Source organism: Engystomops pustulosus, chromosome 7, assembly GCF_040894005.1.
Source record: "Engystomops pustulosus chromosome 7, aEngPut4.maternal, whole genome shotgun sequence".
NCBI classification, from domain to species: Eukaryota; Metazoa; Chordata; class Amphibia; order Anura; family Leptodactylidae; genus Engystomops; species Engystomops pustulosus.
In genome coordinates, this window is record NC_092417.1 from 129,398,393 (window position 1) to 129,419,552 (window position 21,160).

The 21,160-nt window shown below is 42.0% G+C and overlaps 1 protein-coding gene across 5 annotated transcripts in view; it reads right to left on the reverse strand.

Annotated features, from left to right (window-relative positions):
* The window catches only part of LOC140070832 (capping protein, Arp2/3 and myosin-I linker protein 3-like), an 813,581-nt gene that overhangs the window by 314,790 nt on the left and 477,631 nt on the right, over nucleotides 1-21,160 (reverse strand). The window lies entirely within an intron of this gene.

Genomic DNA, 21,160 nt, shown 5'->3' on the forward strand with positions numbered 1-21,160 from the left:
TGTATCAAAATTACAGGTTGGGGGGAACCTGGGTAATAGTGATCATAATATCATTCATTTTGTATTAAACTTTAGTTAGTGGAGTGTTAGCATTAGTGGAGGGGCAACTAACACTCTAAATTTCAGAAGGGTAAATTTTCAGCAACTAAGGAAAGACCTTATAGGCATAAACTGGGATAATGTTCTCAAAGACAATAGTCCCTCCCAAAAATGGGACTTTTTCTCATATATTCTAAAAAAGTCCTGTGAGAAACACATACCAAATGGGAAAAAGATTAAAAGGAACAAGAAAAAGCCAACGTGGCTAACTAGTCTTGAAAGAAAATCAATAAGCAAGAATGATAAGGCTTTTAAGGTGCTAAAACATGAAGGTAGCTATGAGGCTTTACAGGATTATAGAGAGAAAAATAAATCTTGTAAAAAGCAGATAAAGGCTGCAAAAATCGAGACTGAGAAAAATATTGCCAGGGAGAGCAAATATAATCCCAAATTATTTTTCAAGTATATAAATGATAAGAAACTAAAAACTGAGAGAGTGGGCCCTCTTAGTAATAACATGGGGGTCAGACTATTATTTTTAATATTTGAAGATTCACTGAGGACTGGTGCATAGAAAATGTGGTACCAATATAAAAAAAACTACAGACCTGTGAGTCTAACTGATGTGGAGGGGAAAATAGTTGAGGAGTTTGTTAGAGATGCTATCCTGGAAAATCTCACTGTACATAACCTTATAACCCAGTGTCAGCATGGGTTTATGAGTGATCGGTCCTGTCAGATTAATCTGATTAGTTTCTATGAGGAAGTAAGTTCCAGACTGGATCTGGGGGACACTGTGGATGTTGTATATCTGGACTTTTCAAAGGCATTTGACACCGTATCGCATAAAAGGTTGGTACATAAAATGAGACTGTCGGTACAAGGGGAAGATCTGTGTTTTTGGGTAAGTAAATGGCTTAGTGATAGAAAACGGAGGGTTGTCATTAATGGCACATTCTCATATTGGGTTGATGTTACCATTGGAGTGCCACAGGGGTCAGTATTGGGGCCACTTCTTTTTAATATTTTTATTAATGACCTTTTAGTGGATTTACACAGTCAACTTGTACTATTTGCAGATGATACAAAGCTGTGTAAAGTAATAAATACTGAGGGATTTGTGGAAGCTTGAGGAGTGGGAAGAGAAATGGTTGATGAGGTTTAATGTAGATAAATGTAAAGTTATGCACTTGGGCCATGGAAACAAAAAGTATAATTATGTTCTAAACAGTCAATTACTTGGTAAAACTGGAGCTGAAAAGGACTTGGTAACCTCAATTTTAGTGACCAGAGCCAGGAGGCTGCTGCTAAAGCAGATAAAATCATGGGATGTAGCAAGAGATGAATTGATTCTCATGATAAAGACATAGTTTTGCATAGTTATACAAATCACTGGTCAGACCACACATGGAATATTGTGTACAGTTTTGGGCACCAGTGTATAAAAAGGACATAGTAGAACTGAAATGTGTGCAGACGAGAGCAACCAAGATTATTAAGGGAATGGGGGGACTAGAATATAATGACAGATTACAAAATTTGGGATTATTCAGTTTAGAAAACAGACAACTGGGGGAGACTCATTACAATGTACAAATACCTAAACAGACAGTACATGGATCTCTCCACAGATCTTTTTATACCTAGGCCCGAGACCAGGATAAGGGGGCATCCCCTACTCCAAGTGGAGAGGTGATTCTATCATCAACATAGACAAAGGTTCTTTACTGTAAGAGCAGTGAGACTATGGAACTCTCTGCAGCAGGTGGTTGTTATGGAGGACTCTATGTACATCTTCAAGAGAGGCTGGGATGGGGATTATGGGGATAAAACATTTATTTCATGGTTGGACTTGATGGACCTGCGTCTTTTACCGGTCTTATATACAATGATAATATGATACCAAATATGTGGAGCTTTCTGTGTATTTGTGTTTTTATACTTTATTAAATGTTTGTATGGGAAAGTTACATTTTAGTAGCTTCTATTTTATTTATTTTTGTTTTAAACTTTTTCTTACTGTATACAAACTTGAACCAGCAATGCTCTGATCGCTGGTTCAAGTCCAATACACTCCTCTACAATACTAATGAATTGTAGTGTGGTGAAAACTGTCTTGAGCATACGTTGCATGCCAGACAGTTTACACTGCACTGCAATACATTAGTATTGTAGAAGTGGTCTGACTGCCAAAGACATCGGAAGCCCCGGGGCACTCAGCAGACCTCGGGGCTGCCATGAAGAGGATCGAATCCCCTGGTGAGCGGCATGTGAGGGTCTGATCCTAAGGGTTAAGACCCTTACATGCGGCAGTTATGTTAGAGCATGGTGTAAGCTGTGATATATAGAAACACAAATGGTACAGAAAAATGAATGCATATTTTACTGGGCTCACACCAAAGGCCTTCAAATCCAAAGATAGGACGGCACTCGCTGATACGATCCACAAACATAATTTGTTGGGCTGTTTGAGTGTCTAGAATTTTAAATAGTGGCGATAAGGAGTAGGGCTACTCTGACTAGACATATGTCAGACTGCAGCAATATATAGCACTAGGAAACCAAATTAATTTAGAGAGATCAGGGATCAGAGCAAAAGGGAGCATACATCTATATCTCACATAGACAGCAAAAAGTAGTGTTTAGATAATGATCTCCCTAAACAAACGCACAAGTGTAAACACACACCTACGCTCCCAATATCTGAACTCCAGCCTCTCTTTATTGTGTAAAATAAAAACCCACTCCCACCACACCAAGTTTTTAATCTTTTTCGGTTTGCACATATATTTCAAATAACGACCAACACAGACACAGTTCTAGTTTTATTATATGATGGAAATAAAAGTAAATTTTTATCAATCTTTACTTTTGGTCTAAGGACCTCTTGTTTGCAGAAATGCAATTTGAGTGAATTTTCTAAGGCGTTAATGATGCATAATAATGATATTTCAAATATTTCAATTTTATTGTCTGTAAATATTACAGTGTAAAACAATGTTACAGTATAAAACAATGAGGGGTAAGGGAGGGGAAGTGGGGAAGAGGGAAGGCAAGTCATATTAAAATGATGCTGCTAGGTGAGGAGAAAATTTCTTTTGAACAAGAAGTTTAGCATCCTAGTTTTTCTGGAGCGCGAAAATAATTATTTTTACATTGTTTGATAATCATGAACTTTGCTTAATGGGGTTTTTCCACGAAGGAAAATTAGGCCCTATCCATGGGATATGGGCTAACTTGCTAATTGGTGGGGGTCTCAGTGCTAAGACCCCCGCAGATTGCGAAAAATGATGGGTCCGTCGGACCCCTCGTCCCTCTGTCAGATTAGTGAAGCAGACGGCCTCCGTCATCTATATGGAGCTGGCGAAGATTGGTGAGCGCCACGCTCGGCGATCTCCATCAGCTCCATAGAGATTAATGAAGCAGAACAGTCATGCACGGCCGTCGTCTCCATTAATCTGACACCCCTCGTTTTAACTTAAAAGTGACATATTTTTCATTCATGGGTAAAGGAGTGGGGTCCTGTGGGCATAAGACTTATCATAGTCCGGTCACATGCTTGGGGGGGGGGGGAAGATGAGTCAAGAATAAAGGAAAGTGTCTCGATGAGGAGGGAAGGTATCAAGAGGAAGAATCCAACATCCAGCCTTTTCAGGAACAATTCTTATTCTTTATTTAGGCATATAATAGACATCCACAGCAGGCAATCTTGCCGACGCGTTTCCAACGTACTAGCCGTTCTTAGTCATGGCTAATATGAACAGACACTTACAAACTTTTATACAAGTGTGAACATAGACACTCCCCTGTTGATGTAATAGGAGCAGATTTCCAGAATTCCCAAAGAGGAGAAGAAAGGGGAGGAGACGAAAAGGGATTGTTCCTATTTGTAAATACATATAATTCATAATTATCTAAATTAATAACATTTGTCTTAAGACAACATATTTACCCATTGCGATTGTGAAGATAAAGAATCTATAAATATGTTAATATAGAAAAACGGGTGCATAATGTGTCATAAGCAAACTAATACTATATAAAAAAAAATAGCACATTACAACAAAAACAAGCAAGCATTATTTTAGGAACGATAACTCTTCCTATTGGGGAATCAAAGAAGACAACATTATAAGAACTATATGTAAAATGCATGAATAATGTGGTTGCTGGTTTTTACTGGTTTTGTAATGAGCCAGAAAAACGCAGGGACAGACGAAAAGTCCTCCCAATGACCCAAATGGATTTTCCGGAAGTCTAGAATATTTTAAAAACACAAAACATGGAGATTAAAAGTATGAAGAGTAAAAACATGATAAGGACAATATACAAGGACGTAACAAATAAATGAAATAGAAATAGAAGCTTTTGAAAGGTGAAATAGTGCCTTTATGAGGTATAATGGTACATTAATTCTTTCTTGAGATTGAAGCCCAGAGGTTGACATGGTTCTGATTTAAAAATCCAGCAAGCCTAGAGAGACGTGTTGTTCTCTTTGTCTGAATTCATTTGGAAACCAACTTACCAGTGGCTCACCTGTGATTTTATGTCACCTCAATACCTCTCCATATAGCCATTGCTGCACTGGAGTTTCATCTTCATAAATATAGTGATTATTCTTCTGATCTTAAAGAATTTATTGTTGAGGTTTGTTTGTTTCTCATGACACGCAATTATTTCATGTATGACAACATTTTTTTCTTGCAAATCAAGGGAGTCAATATGGGTGCCAAGTTTTCGCCCTCACTAGCTAATTTAACAATGTCCTGGTTGGAAGAACTATATGCCTATGCACATGCTAACCACTACCTGGACAGCATAGAGTGGTATGGCAGGTACATCGGTGATATACTGATTGTCAGGAAAGGACATGTACCTGCCATACCACTCTTTGTGGATTATCTCAATAATAATTCTTGCAACTTGAGGTTCACATTTTTTACGCATCCCTCCGAGGTAGTGTTTTTGGATTTGAGGTTTACTAATGCAGTTGGCGAGATTGTGAATACTCACACTTATCGCAAACCCACATCGGGCAATACTTTTTTACATGCCCAATCGCAACACCCACGGCATACAATTAAAAGTATTCCTGTCGGTGAATTGGTTAGGGTAAAACGCGATTGCAGTAGTCAATTTACCTACTTTAGTGAAACTAACAATATCTGCACAAGATTGAAGAATAGAGGTTATCCAGACTAGATACTTAAATGGGCCATGAACATTGTTTCCAAGAAAGACAGGAACTCTTTGTCCATCTATCATCAGCAAAAAAAGCTTAGCCAGACTAAACAAACCTACCCTGGTTTTACAATATAGTACTCAGTTTAAGGATATCACTAGAATTGTACAGACATTTGCCCTTATTAAAGACAGATCCGACATAAGAAAAAATTCTAAGTGAAGGATGCAGAATTGTACCAAGCCAGGGTTTAACCTTAGGTAATCTTCTTTCCCTTTCTGCCTTTCAAAGCACATCTAGAAAATCCACTTGGCTATCTCATTCAGGTGGCTACTCAAATGCGGGGCTACTCGCTGAACCACCTGTAAATATGTTCATAAAAGTACATCTTTTTGCAATGGTGACGGCACCAAAGAGTTCCGAATTAAGAACCATATCACTTGCAATACAACCAATGTCATCTATGTCTTACATTGTACTCAATGCAATTTGGTGTATGTTGGTCAGACGTCTCGCAAACTCTAAACGAAGTTCATGGAACATCTGAACGATATTAAAAATCCAGAGAACCGCAACTTGTCAGGGGTGTCTGAACACTTCCTACAAGCACATGAAGCCAAAACTGATCATCTCTGTATTTATGCTATTGAAAAAATTAATAAGCCGTTGCGAGGTGGAAACACAGGTGCACTATTGAGAAACCGTGAGGCTTACTGGATTTTTAATTTAGAATCAAGTCAGCTTCTGGGTCTCAATCTCAAGAAAGAATTAATGTACCATTATACCGCATAAAGGCACTATTGCACCTTCAAAAGCTTGAAGCAAGCTTCATGTATATTTCTATTTATACATATATTTATCTATTTGTGGGCTCACAAAGATGCCCCCTATGTTCCTTAACATAACCTGTTGCTTTCTTGTATATTGCCCTTATCATGTTTTTACTCTTCATACTTTTAATTTTCATGTTTTGTGTTTTTAATATATTCTAGACTTCCGGAAAATCCATTTGGGTCATTGGGAGGACTTTTTCTGGCTCATTACAATACTAGGTCACGGGAAACCAGCGACCGCATTATTTATGCACTTTACATATAGTTCTTATAATGTTGTCTGCTCCGATTCCCCAATAGGAAGAGTTATCGTTCCTAACATAATGCTTGCTTTTTTTTTTGCAACATGCTATTTTTCTTATATAGTATTAGTTTGCTTATGACACATTATGCACCCGTTTTTCAATATTATCATATTTATAGATTCTTTATCTTCACAATCGCAATGGGTAAATATGTTGTCTTAAGACAAATGTTATTAATTTAGATATAAATATCCCTTTTCGTCTCCTCCCCTTTCTTCTCCTCCTTGGGAATTCCAGAAATCCGCTCCTATTATGTCAACAGGGGAGTGTCTATGTTCATACATTTATTTAAGTGTCTGTTCATATTAGCCATGACTAAGAACGGCTAGTATGCTGGAAACACGTTTATTATATGCCTAAATAAAGAATAAGAATTATTCCTGAAAAGGCTGGATATTGGATTCTTCCTCAATCTTTTACACTGCCCGTGCAGAGGGGCGATCCGTGCCACTTCCGGAAACTCTCTTTTGCTGGAAGGTGAGCTGGACTTTTCTTCATTTTCCCAATGTATCAAGAGGGTCATGGTATGATGTCATATGATAGGTTGGTTACTATAAAGTGGCAATATATCAGGATACCCGATTACATGAATTGAGGGAAAGAAGAGGGACATTCCTATCATGTGTTCACATCTAATCAAGCATCCTAATAGAAGCAACATGTGGAAAATTGCCCTTACACTGTGCGCTATGGTAGTGGCCTCTGTCACTAAAGGAGGCTCCTCCCAGTGCATAATGCCATTCTGTTTATTGTTCAGGTCACCTGTCAAAAATAACTTTGGTTTCCTGCTTATTGGTGAGAGAGGAACAATTGTTCTGGGCCTTTTCTTCTCAACTCTGGCAGCTGGAGAGTGTTCAGGGCCCTGTGTAAAAATCGGTAAATACTTACAGGTAATTTTGTTTCCTTGAACAACCTGTGTGAAAATTGCTTAACCTGGAGTCCAGATTCTGGATGTAAATGAGCAGGTTTTATGTTAGAAGGCAATTGATAATATGCAGCGCTTTGCTCCTTGAGTAAAAACGCATTGGGGAAGATGGGGGTCGGGATGGTGGTATATAGATTCAGAGTGAAGGAGCAGGTATTTGGGCAATATGTAAAAGGCGGGGTAAAGGGAAGAGTTGCAGGGAGTCTAGTCATAATCTGGTGCACCCCAAGCTGGTGGATGAGGAGGATAACAGCACAGGGGTAGCGATGCTGCTGCAAAACATGGCTCCAGTAAGAAAGGCAATGGGAGCACAGGCAAGTTCAGACAGGTACTGGGAGATTCCATTATTAGGGTAACATACAGAGCAATTTGTCACAAACACACTGCATACCGAACAGTGTGTTTCCCGGGTGTTTGGTGTCAGCATGTTATGGATTGAGTTACTGGAAGAAGCTGCTGCAGATCCAGCGGTCATGGTCCACATTGGCACCAATGACAAAGTAGGAGGCAGGCGCAGGGTCAAGGACCTCAAAGGGAGTTTTCTCTGAAATACTGTCTGCACCTAGTGCTTCACCAAAAAGGTAGTGGGGGATTAGGGAGGTAAACAAGTGGCTTGAAAGTTGGTGTAAGAAGGAGGGGTTTGGGTTCATAGAGAAATGGGCTGTTGGCTATAGGTTGTACACCACGGATGGGCTCCATCTAAATGTTGAGGGTGCAGCAGTTTTGGGGAAAAAAATGGATACAAGGCTGGGGGAGTGTTTAAACAAGAGACCTGGGGGAGAGTTACTGCACATTTACATAGCAAGACAATGTAGATAGGAAACTGGGAAGAGCCATGGTACATGAGAAACAGGAGCTGGGATAAGATCAGTGAATAAGAACCAAAGGAATAGGGAAAACCATATAAAGTGTATGTACACTAATGTCAGAAGCCTTACAAACAAAATCGAGGAACTGCAACTCTTAATGTTGATGGGCAAATATGATATAGTGGGTATCAGTGAAATATGGCTGGACAATAGCTTTTTCTGGGCTGTTAATATAGATTGTTAGAATCTTTGTAGAAATTTTTGTATACATGTGAGGGATTTGTTTTTATGTGAAAACTTGCCTGAAGACGTCCTGCGAGATGACATTGGGGAAGAAAATGAAAAGGGGAGTCCCTATAGGTAGAGATAAGGGGAGGAAAAAAAATATAAACTAGGGGCTTGTTATAAAGCTCCTAGTATAATAGAGGCAGCAGAGGAACTGCTGATAAGTCAAATAGATGTGGCCTCTAAACATGGTGAAGTACATCATGGGGGACAATTACCCAGATAGACTGGGAGCAGAAAACTGCAGGTCCTTCATAGGCAGCAGGTTTTTGTCAATAACAAAATACACCTTTCACAACTAGTCCTGGAGCCAACCAGAGAGGGGGCACTCCCTGCCCTGACCTAGTCCTAACCAATAGATCTGACATAATAAAAAAAAATGACAGGTTGCGGGAAACCTCAATAATAGTGACCAAAGTATGATTGATTTTACATTTTTGCTTTATTAAGATGGTTAGTAGAGGATTATAGATCGAAAAATAAATTCTGTAAAAATACAAAAAAAGGCATCAAGAATAGAGGCCTAAAGAAATATTGCTGAGGAAAGTAAAAATAATCCAAAATTATTTTTCAAGTATATAAATGATAAGAAGCTTAAAAGGGAGAGTGTATCATCAAAAGAACCAGGTCCCGATGGCTACAGCGGGGAATTTTTTTAAACTTATGCAAAACCAAATCTCTCTAACCCTTATGCAAATATACAATGAATATTTGAAAGGTAATCCTATACCGGATGTTTCCAACACGGCATATACAGGCAGTCCCCAGGTTACGTACAAGATAGGGTCCACAGGTTTGTTCTTAAGTTGAATTTGTATATAAGTCGAAACCGTATATTTTATAATTGTAGTTCTAGACAGCTGAAGTTTCAAATTTTTTTGCTGTAATGGGACTAAGGATTATCAATAAACCTTCATTACAGATACTTTATAGCTGATTATTGCAATCTAGGACTATAGTAAAGCATCCAGAGAGCTTCACCAGAGGTCAAAGGGGGCAGAGGGGTCCGTCTTTAACTCGGGGGATCATCCAACCCAGCAATACTGGCTATAGATGCTGAAAAAGCTTTTGGCAGTGTAAGATGGGGATGGATCAGTCATGTGCTAGATCATATTGGTTTGAGAGGCGCTTTCAGAACATATATACAAAGCCTATATCTAAACCCTCAGGCTAGGATATACTTACCAGGCTTTATTTCATCACCCTTTCAACTTCACAGAGGGACTAGGCAGGAGTGCCCGCTCTCGTCTCTTTTATTTAATTTAGCAATAGAACATTTATCACGTATGCTTCTGACAACGCCACAATTAGAGGGCATAGAGGTGGGAGAGAAGCAAATCCGGGTCAAACTATTTTGATGTAAGTCAAACTGATGATCTGATAGCATTTCTGGCTATACCAGGCAGGGATCTCCAAAATGTCTTTAATATACATCATCAATTTGAGGCCTACTCCGGTTTCAAAATTAAAATATCTAAATGCGAGCTACTTGATCTCTCCCCTAAAGAAAATACAGTAAGATGGGAATCCCTGGGTATACCCATAAAATTGTCAAGTACATCTATTAAATATTTAGGACTACATATAGGCAAAATCCCAGACACAATATATAAGCTGAACTACCCACCAATAATAGGGAAAATCACTGCAGAACTGAAAAGTTGGATATCTCTCACTTAATCCCTATCAGCAAGATGCCATCTCCAAGATGATGTCATTTTCTAAACTTTTATAACCTATGCAAACCATCCCCCTGATGATAAAGCATGTAGAAGGGAACTCCGTTCACTCAGCTTTTACTTCCTTCATATGGGCAACCAAATGCCCAAGGATAGCTTTGCATAAATTCCAATTGCCGAAAGACAGAGGAGAACTTAACCTTCCCAATATAAGGAACTACAATAAAACCTGCCTATTGAGACATGCGATAGACTGGTTAGGTGATACTCACTGCTATTCTAACACATCCCATGAGAAAAATATGTTAGGCCCCCTTTCTCTGAAAGCACTTTTGCACACGCGCCTTAATTGAATACCATGATACCGTGAATAAAGCCTGCTACTTATAGATACAATAGCAGCCTGGAAAGCCACCAGACGCTTGATGGGTTTACCTTTTTTGGAAAGTAAACATATGCCACTCTGGAATCACAATGAATTCCCCCAGGGAAATGAATAATGAGAATTTATTGAATGGCCGCAAAAGGTGATATAAATAAGTCATCTCTTTCACCCTGATGAACCTAGACAATTCACTTTTTCTGAAATGGTTTCAACTTATCAACTTAGCCAAAGCCATTTTCTTGCCTTCTGTCAGATAAAAAGTTTTTTAAAAGAAAGACTGGTAGACTGGACAAAAGAAAGGGGGAATAATTTCATTGACACGGCCATAGGAGCAACCCCTACATTACAATCCTTCTTACATGCTTACATAAGGGATTTTTTTATGACTAAACAAGTGGATAAAAACCTACTTAAGTCATGGGAAAAAGATACAGGTGTATCCGACGATAAAATACATATATTAAAGGGCTGTATTAAGATACAAAAAGTGGTCATTTGTGTAAGGTGGAGGGATGGCTATTTTCAATTGATGCACAAAGCCATTTATGGGTTTAATATACCGCCACATCCTAATACTCTTCATTGCCTAGCCGCTTGTCCAAAATGCCAAAGACCAGCTACTGACATTTTCCATGGCATGTGGATATGTCTAAATATAAAACATTTTGGCAACAGCTGGTGACCCAGATTAATGATAAGTTAAAAATTTAGCTACCTATGGAACCCTGGTTACTCCTGCTACATTACAATATACTTGACTTCACACTGCCTGGGGTTTTAAATGTATATATATTGGCGGCTAAGCGTGCCATCCTGGCAAAATGGCTACAGCCTCACTGCTCCCAAATAAGTGAAGTAATGCAACTGATAAATAAATATATGTAACTGGAGAAATTGGAGGTAGAAAACCAGAAAGAAAAGATGACTGAAACATTTTTTGATAAGTGGGGAGTATATTTGGCTCAGATGGAAGTATAAAATCGATATTACAACTCTTTATGAACACCACTTGGTATTTAAAAGCAGACATAGAAGATGCCTTGGGCAGGCTCAAAGTAACTTGAAGGTCATATGAGCATTCTAGGTGTAGTCCTTACAGGGAAATAAATTTTTGAGACCACAAAAGCATCCAACCTAAAGAGGTAGGAAAAGATAAACGGCACACCTGTGAGAAGAGGGGGAGGAGTTATAGGTGGAACATAGTAGCAACCTTTGAAAAAAAATTTTTAGCATAGAGTGGTTTGCAAGATACAAATGAAATCTTTCCTACCCACTTGGCTGACTTCTTGTCAGAAATCTCTTCAGTTAGTTTCAAAAGGAGTGCTCTAAACTGGTAGTGTTTTAAAAGGCCTTTCAGGTTCGCTGCTACCCTCAGATATTTCTGAGACTAGAGGCTAATGGGCACTTCATAATAAGCATTGGATAGGTCTATTGATATTATGAAGCAGTGTTTTGTTATAAGAAATTTATTGTCAATTTTACAGTTTCCATGTTGAATTTGTCTACTAAATTTATTATCATACTAAGGGAGCCAAATGGTTTCTTTAAATGGATATGGTTTTTAAAAGATCCCTTGACCCCAAGGTGAACACTTCAAAGACGGAGGCCTTGCCTTTCAACCTTGCACAACCACTTGTAGACCAACTGAAAGCTACATTCAAATATAATTGGAAAGCTGATGCTATTAAATATCTGGGGATACTTCTGACCCCCTCCTATAATACACTGTATGGGCAGAACTTCCCTGGCAGCTTTCGGGAAATAAGGACTCTGCTTGATAAATGGAATAGTCTCCCCCTCTCCCTTTTTGGCAGGATAGCAGCGGTTAAAATGACTATCCTGCATAAGCTGCTTTACCTTTTTGAAACGCTACCAGTGTCGGTGCCGCTGGGTGCTCTGAGGTCCCTGCAAGCATCAATACTACATTTTATTTGGGCAAAAAAGAGGCACAGGATCTCTAGGACTGTTTTAATCTCTCACAAATCTAAGGGTGGACTATCGGTGCCGGATATAACCAGATACTACTGGGCAACACATTTGCGGCGTATTCCAGCATGGTCCACCTTGTTGGCATTTTCTAAATGGATGGAGATAGAAAAATTGTGGTTGGCCCCTTTTCACCCTAACTCCTATCTCTGGCCTAAAGAGGCGCCCGCGTTGCCTAACCCTCAGTTAGGCCCTATTTCATTCACGATAAAATTTCCACTGGTATCTCAGTGTTCTCCTCTGCAATCTTTCTTACACACCCCCTCTATGCAGCAGGCTGGAGTTGGACAGGAAATCAAACCCTGGCATGAAAAGGGATTATTTAGGTTTGCAGACATTGTAGACTACCGAGATAGGAAGATTTTGCCTTTTACTTGTTACAATCCTTGGATAGTACCGAAACGGTCTCAGTGCCCACCATGTTTGAGCATATTTGCAAACCGCTACCCACACCTCTGGCCTTATATCAGATATCTATATGATACTATTGCACCCAAGCTCAGATGAACCTATCGCACACCCATACATGGACAAGTGGGAGAGCATAGTGGGGGGACCAATATCACAAGACACATGGCAACTGATTTGGCATAGGGCGGCTAAACACATAAGGAGAATCAGTACAAGCTGATGTTGCAGTGGTACCATACCCCATCTTTGCTACACAGGTTATTTCCGGACACGCCGGATACTTGCTGACGATGTGGCTCTGTTGGGGGGACTCTTCAACACATCTTCTGGACATGTCCATTAGTGCAGCCCTTTTGGCAGGAGGTGAAGACTCTCCTTTGGGAGGTCGTAGCGGTGGATATTCCACTCTCTCCTTTATATTACCTGTTGAATGTTTCTCCTCAGCCCATGGCCAAGACAGGTACAAAACTGAGCCTGCACATACTCACAGCTGCGAGGTGCTTGATAGCGCATTTCTGGAAAAGGCAAGCCCCCCCCCCCCGAATGGACCTACTCTCTAGGGTAAGGGAAACTCGCAGTATGGAATATCTGACTGCCTCCCTGAATAATCGTATCCCATTATTTGATAAAACAAGGGAACGATGGAATCGCTTCTGGATAGAAGAGCGGGCAGGAAAGGGAGAGTGATATGGTCACCCCTTTTGTTTCTACCTAAGTGTTAATTGTTGTCACGGTGAGTATGTATGGCTGTCTTTTGTCTGTACCCCCCTACACCCCCCCTAGACCGGTTAGACATACTGTTGATGCCTCCCTTGGTAATTGTTTTAATATTATGTAAACATTATACTGTTAGGCTTTGCCTCTTGGTACGCCAATGGAAAGTTTAAACTGTTAATATCCTATGGGACAAACCTTGTCTTACAGTTGTATTATTGTTGAAGAACTTTAATGCATAATATGTACTTGACAACTTTTTGTTATATCTCTTTGAAAAACGATAATAAAAATACAATTATAAAAAAAAAAAAAAAAAAAAAAAAGATCCCTTGACCCTTCTCCTGTTATGGTACTTCCCACAAAACCCCTTTTTTCTAGTAGGCACATTACTTTTGCTTCCATAACCTGCTGAGCTAACATGTTCATCATAATTGTGATTTTGAAACAAGGTGGAATTGAAAATGTAACGTAGGCCTTCTCTAATGATACCTGAGACTCAACTCCTCCCTGATATCTGTTACAGACTGGATAAAAATGGGAAATCCTGCCCCACACCAGAATCCTTGCATCATTTATGAGAGGATTTCCTAGAGGTTTCAAAGCTGAACATAGAACATCTAGATCTTTTGGTTATCTCCAACCTCCTCCTTTCTTTTTCCTGTTTTTCTAACCTGACATTTTAGTGGGGCATAAAAGGACTTATTCTTATACGAATTATTAGGAAAACTGTTTTTCTTGTTTGAGATTCTCTTAAGGGATGGGGGGATGGGAGATAGGGATGGGAGAGGGGGATAGGGAAGGGGGAGAGGGTGAAACTAATCTACTCTGTATTTATTTAGTGTCATATTTTTCTTTTGAGTCTAGCAGGGTGAAAATAGGTAAATTATAACTTTTAATTACACAATTACTAAAAAGCTTTATGCATCAAATGGACTCCAAAACTTCATTTTGATATTAATTTACGTACCCAATGGTGCACTCACATAAAAAACATTGACACACATAAGTGTCGTAACCAAGGATGTAATTGATCAAAAATCTCTTAGCCAGTAGAGTATGAGACGTTCAGTCACAGAGATAGTGATCAATGTGCACCACCAATTAGATATCATACACCTATTGTATGGAACAGCTACATGTAAAGGCAGCAGGATTGGTTATCATTTGCATACCCACCACTCAAATGAGTAGACTGGTTGGACCTGTTGTGCCAGGTATAATCTGGCCACTTTCGGAAATGCTGGCGCAACCAGTGCACTTGCTAAATGATGAATAACAATCATACAGTGTGAAGTTAAAATAGTTATCCAAAAAACAATGCCTGAACACTACAAGATGTCATCGTTAGTGTGTGGAGACAATGCACCATATTCACACTGACATAGAGAATTGGACCAACAAAGATGAGCATAGAAAATGAAATGTTCTTACCAATTCCAGGAGTAACATTCCTGCTCCAATCCGTTCAGGGAGACGGGACAATATAGGCCCTCACACTGACCTAACTGATGCCCAGACTCCCGTCCTTACAAGGACAGTCCACAGCTGCAATAGAAGAAATATTCACGGTCCAGCCAGTATCCAATACACACTTCTTTATTAGGTAAATCAGATAAATAGGATGCAGTAAAATTCCCAACGCGTTTCCTCCGCTGTCCTGCAGATTCATCAGGGGACATTGATATTGTAGCGATCAAAACATCACATAAATAACTTGTGGCTACTTCTAAGAGTTCAAAGCAGTGGCTCCTGTACTCATATATCCCGGCATAGTGACACCCAGATAGGCGGCTGGCGTGTGCAGGAATCTACTGCGCAGGCCCGGCTATTTAAAAGCCATGGCACGCTCAGTCCGCTTAACCCCGCAACTGGTCATCTGATCGCGTCGCGTGACTGGTCACGCGGCAGATCCTGGACGGCTTCCTGAGCTGTGACGCATAGTGGGGAGTGTTAAGTATACACCCACTCAATCTACATCACGCAACAGGGACAACCAAATTGTAGGTATCAATAATCGCCTAACCTGGGAATTTGCACATTAGTGAATGTGCTTATTCGTAAGGAGTCACAACGCACCAATATATTGTATCGGGGCATGTGTCTGTGCTGTTGCATAGACCGGCGATTATTTATTTCAACAATTATTTAAAAGGTACAGTGAATTGATATTTCTGGCAGTACAATATACAAAAGAGTCTCTTAGATAAGAAAAAATGGGTTAAATTCAGAATTAGAACAGCACAATACAAACACCTGTAATGCAGTTCTATAGATAAACGCAGAAAACTAGAAGGTGGGGGGAAAGAAGACAGACCCCCCAAAAAATGGGTAAGGATGATCAGTGATGGAGTACTATATTGTGCGAGAGTCCATTGATTGTAGCAGCTTTTCTACAACAAAACAGCACTGTTCAATATCATATTCAGTGCTGCAATATATCAAGAAGTCACAGTGATGGAGCTAGACATCAATGAACAAAGCAAAACTTAGAGTTTCGTTCAGACTAGCTGGTGCTACAGTGTTCAGTCTAAAAATCCATCTTGTCTCGGTCTGCAAAATTATTTTATCCCAACTCCCACCTCTTACATTACGCGGTACATGGGTTATGCCGTGGAAACGAAATACATTTACATTCCCTTGGTGACATTCCAGGACATGTTTCGCCACAGATGTCTCTCTCGAGTGTCTAACATCAGCCAGACCTTTTCTGAATGTGATGGAAGGTGCAATGTCAATGGCATCAACAATGTCAGGGTCCATTCGTCGGGTATCCCAATGTTGGGAGATGATCTTCCTCACAGAGTCAGAGCCATTATTAAAAGTTATGAACCTAATGGCATGATCAGTGTCCTCTTTCACTCTTGGAACCAACAGGTCCTTTCGTTCGCTTTTTAAGGCATTCTGAAATGCACCCTTAAGGATATTGTCCGGATATCCCTTTTGCAGGAACCTTTCTCTCAGGTCATCTGCCTGTCTCAGGAAGGTTTTTGTATCCAAACAATTCCTTTGTAACCTCAAATATTGGCCAGGGATGAGAGTGGAAAGATTTTGCTTGTACCGTGGGTCCAGGAGAGTGAATACCCAGTAATCGGTGCTGGAATAAATTCTTTGAACGTGAGGGTCACGGGATAGGCAGCCTAGCATGAAATTTGCCATATGCGCAAGAGTCCCAACGCGCAAGAATTCACTCCCCTCACTGGCCTGACTGCCCATTTCCTCCTCCTCCAACTCCTCTTCTTCTGCCCATACATGCTGAACAGTGAAGGACTGAACAATGGTCCCCTCTTCTGTCTTGCCAACATTCTCCTCCTCTTCCTCCTCCACCTCCTCCGATATGCGCTGAGAAACAGACCTAAGGGTGCTTTGGCTATCAACAAGGGAATCTTTTCCCCCGTCTCTTGTGACGAGCGCAAAGCTTCCGACTTCATGCTGACCAGAGAGTTTTTCAACAGGCCAAGCAGCGGGATGGTGAGGCTGATGATGGCGGCATCGCTACAGACCATCTGTGTTGACTCCTCAAAGTTACTCAGCACCTGACAGATATCAGACATCCACGTCCACTCCTCATTGTAGACTTGAGGAAGCTGACTGACCTGACTACCAGTTCTGGTGGAAGTTGACATCTGGCAGTCTACAATCGCTCTGCGCTGCTGGTAAACTCTGGATAACCACCTCGTGGGCACGTCGCACAACAGTCGGTGAGCGGGCAGTTGGAGGCCGCGCTGCCTGCTGTCGCTTAGCGATGGCACTGCTGCTGTGCCAAGAGCTACCGACTGATGGCGCCATGCCCACGGATGGTAATTCGGAGGAGGAGGTGGAGGAGGGGTGGGAGGAGGAGGAGGCATAGTAGGCCTTTGAGACCTGGACCGAGGTAGGCCCCGCAATCCTCGGCGTCGGCAGTATATGACCAGCCCTAGGGTAAGACTCGGTCCCAGCCTCCACCAAGTTAACCCAATGTGTCGTCAGCGATATACAGTGGCCCTGCCCGGCAGCACTCGTCCACGTGTCCGTGGTCAGGTGGACCTTGTCAGAAACGACGTTGGTCAGGGCACGGATGATGTTCTCTGACACGTGCTTGTGCAGGGCTAAGACGGCACATCGGGAAAAGTAGTGGCAGCTGGGGACCGAATACCGAGGTTTCCAAAGGCCTCGGTCTCTACCAGCCTATAGGGCAGCATCTCCAGGCTAAGCAGTTTGGAGATGTGGACGTTTAGAGCTTGGGCTTGTGGGTGGGTTGCGCTATACTTCCTTTTGCTGAACACTGGTGGATGCTGTGGAGGATCCTGGAGGCAAAAATGGGGTTTTCGCACTGGAGATGTTTGGGCCGGGGTCCTGGGCAGGGGGCTGACTAGCAGATGACACAGGGGAAGGAGCAGTGGTGTGCCCGGCCGGAGGTGAACGGGCTTGGTGCCATTGAGTGGGGTGTTTAGCATTCAGATGCCTGCGCATACTGGTGGTAGTTAAGCTAGTAGTGGTGGAACCCCTGCTGATCCTGGTTTGGCACAGGCTGCACACCACAGTCCGTCGGTCATCCGGTGTTTCTTTAAAGAACCTCCAGACTTCTGAAAATCTAGCCCTCGCCACGGGAGCTTGACTACGGGCAACATTTGGCGCTGATGCGCCAGCTCTGGCCCTGCCTCTCCGTCTGGCCCCACCACTGCCTCTTCCAACCTGTTCTGCTATAGGACTCGCCTCCGTCTCAGAAGCACTGTGTTCACCCGGCCTATCAACCCAGCTTGGGTCTGTCACCTCATCATTCTCCGATCCCTCAGTCTGCTCCCCCCTCGGACTTCCTGCCCTGACAACAACTTCACCACTGTCTGACAACCGTGTCTCCTCATCGTCCGACACCTCTTTACATACTTCTTCCACCACGTCAATAATGTCATCATCACCCACAGACTGCGACCGGTGGAAAACCTGGGCATCGGAAAATAGCTCAGCAGCAACCGAACAAGTGGTTTGTGACTGTGGGAAGGGTCCATTAAACAGTTCCTCAGAGTATGCCGGTTCAAATGCCAAATTTTGCTGGGAGGGGGCAGACTGGGGGGAAGGAGGCTGAGGTGGAGGAGCTGGAGGAGTGCTGATTTCGGTGACATGGGTGGACTGCGTGGAAGACTGACTGGTGGACAAATGGCTAGAAGCATTGTCTGCAATCCACGACATCACCTCTTCGCACCGTTCTGGCCTCAACAGTGCTCTACCACGAGTCCCAGTAACTTGAGACATGATGAACCTAGGGAGTGTTGCTCTGCGGCGTTCCCCTGCTCCCTCATCAGCAGGTGGTGTCTCACCCCGCCCAGGACCACGGCCTCTGACCCCTGCAGTAGTTGGACGCCCACGTCCACGCCCTCGTCCTCTATCCCTAGCCCTCGGGTTAAACATTTTCCAAATTAAAGAGTAAAGTTTACTTTTTTTTTTTTTAAACAAAATGATGCTATCCTATTGCTATGGCTATTTTCTAACCTACACTGACAGCACACAACTGGATTTTGTGCTGTGCCTGATGACTTTGAGTTATGGTACTAGCTGCACTACTAATGGCAGCAAGCCCAGCCACAAGCAAACCAAAAAAAAGGAAAATATAACGCTATTGTAGGCCTAAATAAGCCGTTGGGGTTCTACTATGGCTATTTTCTAGCCTACACTGAAAGCACACTGCTTTGCCAGATGACTTTGAGCTATAAAAAGAAATAAAGGTAAAAAAAAATAAATCAGCAGACTCTGCCTAATTCTAATCAAACCCCTAATAAATTGTCCCACTTCGGTGTTTGAGGTGGATATGTGTGTCACTAAGAGCTAAACACAATGGTCGCAACTCTCCCTGCAAATTACTCACAATACGGTACTAGCTGCACTACTAATTGCAGCAAGCCCAGCCACAGGCAAACCAAAAAAAAGTAAAATAAAACGTTATTGTAGCCCTAAGAAGGGCTGTTGGGTTCTTGTAGAATCACTCCTGCCTACACTATTCTAATAGAACACCCTAACGTTTTCCTTACCAGCAGCAGCTCTCTCCCTAGCGGCATCCAGACAGAGAATGATCCGAGCAGCGCGGGCAGGGGCTAGTCTATTCCAGGGTCACCTGATCAGGCCAGCCAACCACTGCTATCGACGTGTAAGGGTACCACGTCATGCTGGGTGGAGTGCAGAGTCTCCTGGCTTGTGATTGGCTCTGTTTCTGGCCGCCAAATATCACAATGGCGGGAGATGCCATTTACTCGAGCTGGCGAAATACTCGTCCGAGCAACAAGCAGTTTCGAATACGCTAATGCTCGAACGTGTTTTCTCCACTTAAGCTTTCTCACAAACAGATGTAGATCTTTTATTATCTCATATATGTCCGGATTGCTAGTGGGGACAAAATTAAGACCTTTTGCCAAAAGCTGGATCTCAGAGGTGGTGAGGGCCCTAGTATAGAGGTTTTATGACTTGGGAGCTACTGTCTGACTCACGGGGGGTCTGCTCCTAGCTCTCGTTTGGTATGATCACTATTTCTCTGACTGAACGTCTCATACTCTCCTGGCTAAGAGATATTTGATCAATTACGTCCTTGGTTACGACACTTATGTGTGTCAATGTTTTTTATGTGAGTGCACCATTGGGTGCATAAATTAATGAATTTTTGGAGTCCATCTGGTGCATAAAGCTTTTTAGTAATTGTGTAATTAAAAGTTATATTTTACCTATTTTCACCTTGCTAGACTCTATTGATAAATTTTTGGTGACTGGTACAGCCTCTTGATCAGGGCTGCATCTGCCATGAGGCGAGATGAAAATCTCGCTTCAGGCGGCAGAATGCGGGTCCCTGTAAAGGGCGGCGAAATTTGCCGCTCTAAAGTGGGCGATTCGGGCGTCCATTAACGCCCGAATCGCCCACCAGCTAAATAAATCGCGCCTGTCTCTTTAAGACACAGGCGCGATTTATATGCGGAGCGACGCAGCGCCTTTCCGGCAGCTGCGTTGCTCCGTTCTAAGCAGTGACACAGGCGTCATGACGTCACGCGCCTGTGTCACTGTGCGGAGCCGCGGCTCACAGAAGAGCCGCGTGAAGACCGGAGCAGCGCCGAGGGAGCAGCTGCCTGCAGGTGAGTATGATTGTTTTATTTTTCATGTACTTTAATTAAATGTGGGGAGGTTTCATGTTATACTGGGGGGGGGTACTATATAGGGCTAGAAAACGTTTAATACTGGGGGGGGGGGACGCTATAGATATCATATGGGGCCATAATTATTTTATACTAGGGGGGGGATGCCATATATATTATTTGGGGCCATAATTATTTTATACTGGGGGGGGGGGGATGCTATATGTATTATTTGGGGCCATAATTATTTTATACTGGGGGGGGGGGGGATGCTATATGTATTATTTGGGGCCATAATTATTTTATACTGGGGGGGGGATGCTATATATATTATTTGGGGCCATAATTATTTTATACTGCGGGGGGGGGGGGGGCTGCTATATGTATTATTTGGGGCCATAATTATTTTATACTGGGGGGGGGGATGCTATATATTTTATTTGGGGCCATAATTATTTTATACTGGGGGGGGGATGCTATATATATTATTTGGGGCCATAATTATTTTATACTAGG